The sequence below is a fragment of the Coregonus lavaretus genome, assembly GCF_964263955.1.
Source record: "Coregonus lavaretus genome assembly, chromosome: 19".
In the NCBI taxonomy this organism is placed as follows: Eukaryota; Metazoa; Chordata; class Actinopteri; order Salmoniformes; family Salmonidae; genus Coregonus; species Coregonus lavaretus.
Genome location: NC_140006.1, coordinates 45,712,229 through 45,719,900, shown reverse-complemented (window position 1 = coordinate 45,719,900; position 7,672 = coordinate 45,712,229).

Sequence of the window (7,672 nt, the reverse complement as noted above, 5' to 3'; positions counted from 1 at the left end):
GTCAGGGCCGATATCCTCTCTGTCCCTGTGGCGTAGGTCTGCACCCCCCACGTCCAAAGCCTTCTCCTCATTTTTTAAACAACAGAGAGCATCTCATTCTCACTCAAGTCAGCGCAGCTCAGTCCAATGGTTCTGCCCACTACTGTGAATATTCTGTACAGTAAAAAAAAAGATACAACGCTTTCCTTTGACAACAATAACATCGTTATTTATCTGCCCAGAAGCTGTTACCCTTAGCCCACCTCCACCCGTTGCGTGTTAGCAGACCACTGCGCCGGTTTCTTTGTGTTTGTCGCCCACGGCAGCGGTGTCATTGCATTATGACAATGAATGAGGCACCCGCCCGCTTTGGCCCCAACCCACGACACATTTTAGTCATTTAGCAGACGCTCTTATCCAGAGCGACTTACAGTTAGTGAATACATATTTTTTTTATACTGGCCCCCCCGTGGGAATCGAACACACAACTCTGGCGTTGCAAACACCATGCTCTGTCAACTGAGCTACATCCCTGCCGGCCATTCCCTCCCCTACCCTAGACGACGCTGGGCCAATTGTGCGCCGCCCATGAGTCTCCCGGTCGCTGCCAGCTGCGACAGAGCCTGGATTCAAACCAGGATCTCTAGTGGCACAGTTAGCACTGCGATGCAGTGCCTTAGACCACTGCGCCACTCAGCAGGTGAAGAAGAAGAACACAAGCCTCGTTTTCACATCTGGGAGGGTTTGCTGTGGGATTTCTAGTAAAAAACTGGCGCGGTGGAAAGATGTCATGTGAGAGAGTGAGGGAAGAGGTGTGGGGGCAGTGCGGTGTACAGTTATAGAAATGTCAAATTGTGGGAAAAACAATTCAACGTAATTAAAAATACTTTAAATCATCAAATTAGGGGCAATTGAGCAGGTATCATAGAGCAGATAGCATAGAGCTTTATAATAATAATAATAATAATAGAGCTGATAGCATAGAGCTGATAGCATAGAGCTGATAGCATAGAGCAGGTAGCATAGAGCAGGTAGCATAGAGCTGATAGCATAAAGCAGGTAGCATAGAGCTGATAGCATAGAGCTGATAGCATAGAGCTGATAGCATAGAGCAGGTAGCATAGAGCAGGTAGCATAGAGCTGATAGCATAGAGCAGGTAGCATAGAGCAGGTAGCATAGAGCAGGTAGCATAGAGCAGGTAGCATAGAGCTGATAGCATAGAGCTGATAGCATAGAGCTGATAGCATAGAGCAGGTAGCATTGAGCAGGTAGCATAGAGCAGGTAGCATAGAGCAGGTAGCATAGAGCAGGTAGCATAGCATAGAGCAGGTAGCATAGAGCAGGTAGCATAGAGCAGATAGCATAGAGCTGATAGCATAGAGCAGGTAGCATAGAGCTGATAGCATAGAGCTGATAGCATAGAGCTGATAGCATAGAGCAGATAGCATAGAGCAGATAGCATAGAGCTGATAGCATAGAGCAGGTAGCATAGAGCAGGTAGCATAGAGCAGATAGCATAGAGCAGATAGCATAGAGCAGATAGCATAGAGCTGGTAGCATAGAGCTGATAGCATAGAGCTGATAGCATAGAGCAGGTAGCATAGAGCTGATAGCATAGAGCAGGTAGCATAGAGCAGGTAGCATAGAGCAGGTAGCATAGAGCAGGTAGCATAGAGCAGGTAGCATAGAGCTGATAGCATAGAGCTGATAGCATAGAGCAGGTAGCATAGAGCAGGTAGCATAGAGCTGATAGCATAGAGCTGATAGCATAGAGCAGGTAGCATAGAGCAGGTAGCATAGAGCTGATAGCATAGAGCAGGTATCATAGAGCAGATAGCATAGAGCTGATAGCATGGAGCAGATACCCAGAAACAACATACAATTTAAACATAGGCACAACCTTGATGTCATCGACACAAGCAATTACAGATTTTAGACACTTTTAGTTGGTTATTTTCTAAATGTAGCAATAAATATCGATGGTTTTACAGCAGTCCTCTTTATAAAACTGAAAAACGTCACCAAGCGGACAAAATATTTTGAAAAAATGTTTTGGGTTGAGACGTCTCAGAGAAGGAGTGCTGACTTAGAATCAGTTTTGCCTTTCAGATCCCCATGAAAAGGTTACATGGGCAGGGAAGATCTGATCCTTCCATTCTGAAATGCTTGATACATACGGCTCCTGGCGTTGACTGAAGGGAATGTTGGCACACTGTCGTTTTCTTGGTGAGTCAGATCATCCACAGACGCATGTAAATCATTGTGACCATCATGCTACTGTATTTCCTGGTAACTATGGAGACGCAGCGGTTGTCCTGAAAAATATCCGTAAAGGAACTGCTGAAGACATTATGTGGTTGAGCTCCTGAATATATTCAGCTCAAGTCCCCCTGAATAACCCCCAGACTTCTGGTTTTGTTAAAAGAGACATAGAAAATTAGATCGGTATCAAAATCGATAAGAACAAATATACCGATGGAGGAAGTTGATAAATGAGGTTCATTGTTGGAGCTGAAACTAGGCTCAACCATGAATTGCTAACATACACTAGTGGTACATTCGGTGCCTTCAGAAAGTATTCATACCCCTTCACTTAATCCACATTTTGTTGTGCCTCAATTCAAAATGGATTTAATATGATATTTTTTCTCACCAATCTACACACAATACCCCGTAAAAACGATGTCCATGCCGATGACAAGCATACAGTGCCTTGCAAAATTATTCATCCCCCTTGGCGTTTTTCCTATTTTGTTGCATTACAACCTGTAATTTAATGGACATACACAAAATAGTCCAAATTGGTGAAGTGAAATGAAAAAAAAAAATAACTTGTTTCAAAAAATTCTAAAAAATAAATAACGGAAAAGTGGTGCGTGCATATGTATTCACCCCCTTTGCTATGAAGCCCTTAAATAAGATCTGGTGTAAAAAAAAATGTGGGAAAAGTTAAGGGTTGTGAATACTTTCTGTGTATCATCTCACTTTTTAGGTTAACGCAGGCCTTTATTACTGTGTAATCTATAATCCATAAAGGGAGTTTGACTGACGTGTGTTATGACACCATGTTTCTTTGAAACCCTTTAGACAACATTGTGGGAGCATCTTGGCCAGTTAAACTGACAAAACATTCACATGTTCACCATACGGACATGACGGCCAACACCCCCCCCAACTATGCTGAAGGCAACAATGCTCAGTGACCAGCCACGTCTGATGGGGTGAATGGGACCCCGGAGATGTTTTCCTCCTCCTCAACATTGATCAGCTGTGTTGCCACCCGTGACAAAGTTTTGCAACACCATCCAACCTGGGGACACTGTAATTACAGCTTGTCACGCATATCTGACCACATTGTCTTTGTTGTGGATGGTTGTTGCACACACTGACAAATATACTCACATTCACACACACACATACACAAGACAACATTAACACATGCTTGCACGCACACACACACAGAGAGAGAGAGAGAGAGAGAGAGAGAGAGAGAGAGAGAGAGAGAGAGAGAGAGAGAGAGAGAGAGAGAGAGAGAGAGAGAGAGAGAGAGAGAGAGAGAGAGAGAGAGAGAGAGAGATGGAGAGAGACAGGAGAGAGAGAGAGAGAGAGAGAGAGAGAGAGAGAGAGAGAGAGAGAGAGATGGAGAGAGACAGAGAGAGAGAGAGAGAGAGAGAGAGAGAGAGAGAGAGAGAGACAGAGAGAGAGAGAGAGAGAGAGAGAGAGAGAGGGAGAGAGAGAGAGAGAGAGAGAGGGAGAGAGAGAGAGAGAGAGAGAGAGGAGAGAGAGAGAGAGAGAGAGAGATGGAGAGAGGACGAGAGAGAGAGAGAAGGGAGAGAGAGAGAGAGAGAGAGAGAGAGAGAGAGAGAGAGAGAGAGAGAGAGAGAGAGAGGGAGAGAGAGAGAGAGAGAGAGAGAGACAGAGACAGAGAGAGAGGCACACACACAGGACACACACACTGCACCACATCAGAGGGGGAGGTAGTACAGCTTACAGCCTGTGGGCCACATGCTAACTTACGCATGTTAATGTTTTCCCAGGTTCTCTCTCATCTCTGTGACCCAGATGCTGAACCACACACTCGCTCCTCATTCCTTAGTTCTGCTTAATGAACCACGTCAGTTCTAAGTCTGTAGCTTTAAGGTACTGATACCTCTGTTTTCAAGAAGTTCACACTCATCTAGTATGGATCTTCTCTTGGTTCGTTGTTGTGCTATCTTACACCGTGGGGGAGACCTGTGGTTTGTCACCAGTGGTGTAGTGGAGGGTTAACGCTGTTTACACACTTTTTTATTTTTTTGGGGGCGCAAGCATTTACCCACCTTGGAGAAAATGCCGATGTTTCCAGACCTCAAACGTAGGCTAATGTCAAGATGAGTGCATGTTCTGTGCCTTCAGTTTTGTAGATCCAGTTATATCCTCGCTACCCACACTCCTTGCTCCGGCCAAGCGCTACGCCACGCACACGGACGTTAAGTTTGGAGCTGAGTACCTCCCCGACCCTTCACCTAATGCCAACACATTCGGGGCCGTCTGATTGGTCCAGAAACCGATGGGTTGGGCCAGAGCCAGAACACACGTGGGTAAAGCGGCGGTTTGAAAATTCGTCATTGGCTTTGATACGCTGATTAGTTAGAGACGATCCAATCGCTCATGACTTCATTTTGTACAACGCCCCCCATGCCCCTCGTCACCACAAACGACTTCAATGTTGGCAGTCTCAGACTGAAGAATATAGCGAATGACAGAGCAGCAGAATAATTCTGTTTAAGTCGTTAGGCTAGTTATATCCAGTTTGAGTCGTCGGGTAGTTATATCCAGTTTGAGTCGTCGGGTAGTTATATCCAGTTTGAGTCGTTGGGCTAGTTATATCCAGTTTGAGTCGTTGGCTAGTTATATCCAGTTTGTGTCGTTGGGCTAGTTATATCCAGTTTGAGTCGTTGGGCTAGTTATATCCAGTTTGTGTCGTTGGGCTAGTTATATCCAGTTTGAGTCATCAAGCTAGTTATATCCAGTTTGAGTCGTTGGGCTAGTTATATCCAGTTTGAGTCGTTAAGCTAGTTATATCCAGTTTGAGTCGTCGGGCTAGTTATATCCAGTTTGAGTCGTTAGGCTAGTTATATCCAGTTTGAGTCATCAAGCTAGTTATATCCAGTTTGAGTCGTTAGGCTAGTTATATCCAGTTTGAGTCGTTGGGTTAGTTATATCCAGTTTGAGTCATCAAGCTAGTTATATCCAGTTTGAGTCGTTGGGTTAGTTATATCCAGTTTGAGTCATCAAGCTAGTTATATCCAGTTTGAGTCGTTATGCTAGTTATATCCAGTTTGAGTCGTTAGGCTAGTTATATCCAGTTTGAGTCGTTAGGCTAGTTATATCCAGTTTGAGTCGTTAGGCTAGTTATATCCAGTTTGAGTCGTCGGGCTAGTTATATCCAGTTTGAGTCGTTGGGCTAGTTATATCCAGTTTGAGTCGTTGGGTTAGTTATATCCAGTTTGAGTCGTTGGGTTAGTTATATCCAGTTTGAGTCGTTAGGCTAGTTATATCCAGTTTGAGTCATCAAGCTAGTTATATCCAGTTTGAGTCGTCGGGCTAGTTATATCCAGTTTGAGTCGTTAGGCTAGTTATATCCAGTTTGAGTCGTTAGGCTAGTTATATCCAGTTTGAGTCGTTAGGCTAGTTATATCCAGTTTGAGTCATCAAGCTAGTTATATCCAGTTTGAGTCGTCGGGCTAGTTATATCCAGTTTGAGTCGTTAGGCTAGTTATATCCAGTTTGAGTCGTTGGGTTAGTTATATCCAGTTTGAGTCGTTAGGCTAGTTATATCCAGTTTGAGTCGTTAGGCTAGTTATATCCAGTTTGAGTCATCAAGCTAGTTATATCCAGTTTGAGTCGTTGGGCTAGTTATATCCAGTTTGAGTCGTCGGGCTAGTTATATCCAGTTTGAGTCGTTAGGCTAGTTCTAAAACAAATGGAAAAGATTAGCACTATGTAATTTACAGATTTTGTGGTGCTTATCTTTTCCATTTAATCTAAAACCATGATGATGTGGTGATCCGGCAAGACTGTCCTGTTTTCTCTTGCAGTCCGTAAGCTAGTTTCAAACCAGCCAACTTATTGCTATCTCTGCTGTTTCATGGTGAGTGGTCTTTCCCACTCAGTCACTCTTTGATGCAGGATGCCATGAGGTAACCTCTCAGGGTTTCATGTGGTTCTGTGATATGGGAGACAGGTGTCAGAGAAGAAAGCCTTTAGAGGGATTTGGTGGCAGCGGTGGGATCCACAGGCCTTGTGGCAGCCTGGTATGGCACGATAGTGAATGTTTGACAGGCCATGTGGTAGCCAGTGTTGGGGTTGTAGTGAACTACTTCACATTTACATTTCAACTAGTAATTGAATTACATTTTGGTGGTAGTTGAACTAATTAAAATCTTGGTAGTGTTTTCTGTAGTTAATTACTTTGTTTGTGCCATGTAGCAGTGTAGATAACTACTGGAAATACACAATACTTTTTTTAGCAAAAATAACATATGGGTGAAAGAATGTCCTTTCTTTTTCGGCATCAGACCTGCCTAACTCTCACTTGAAACCCTTTTAACGTTTTGTGTTTAATAGGCTCAGTTACACATTCTGTTAACATCTGACTCCAGAGTGATTTGCTCTTACAATTTGTAGTCCATGACATTTCAGATTTAGATATGATAATTTTTCACGAGCTAGTTTTCGAAGTTAACTAAGCTTTAGTGTCGCTCAACTTCTTCCAGTGTGAATTAATTGGTAGCTTTGGTAAACTATATTTTCAGAGTAGCTTCCCCAACACTGCCTAGTATGACATGATAGTGAATGTCTGACAGGTTGTCCAGCCGTTTGCCCCCACAGCGCAATTCATCTTTCGGAAGTGTAACTGGTAACTGGTAAGTCTCCAGAGTGGCGCAGTGGTCTAAGGCAGGGTAGGGGAAGGAATGGCCGGCAGGGATGTAGCTCAGTTGGTAGAGCATGGCGTTTGCAACGCCAGGGTTGTGGGTTCGATTCCCACGGGGGGCCAGTATGAAAAATAAAAACAATATATGCACTCACTAACTGTAAGTCGCTCTGGATAAGAGCATCTGCTAAATGACAAAAATGTAAAGTCCCCCATAACCCCAAACGTACGGTGTACATTTTAGGACAGCCTCACCCCTTCTTGAGTCAATCATCAGCTGAGGGTGTCCTAAAATGTACACCACACCAACCTGTGATCCGGCATGTCAATGCCAGGGATGTGTGTGACGCTGCAGTTTGGTGTGCCTCAGGGTTTATTGCTTGGCAACACGACGGCAGCCCGAAGCGGCAGCATCTGTGTTGTGGGTGCCAACCGTGGTTCTGATTCAAAGTTGTGGTTTCTCCCCCCCCTCACTGTGAAAACAAAGCCTGTGTAGTTCTCTGATCTTCTGACGTCCTGGCCTCCTCTCTTCCTCGTGGTGGAGGACAGATGTACACTGGGCAGTCTATTTGATCTCTCAGATGTACTGAGGAGCCAATCAACACTTTAACATTGGAATGTGGTGAAGTGCTGATAAATCATATTTTCCCACATTTGTCGACGATGTGGTAGGCATTACCAGTAGCAGATAGCCTTTTGAAGTGTATGTTGCCTCACCAACCACACGTTGACTGATCCGGAGCAAAGTACAGGATAAATTAGGGTTAAGGGCACAT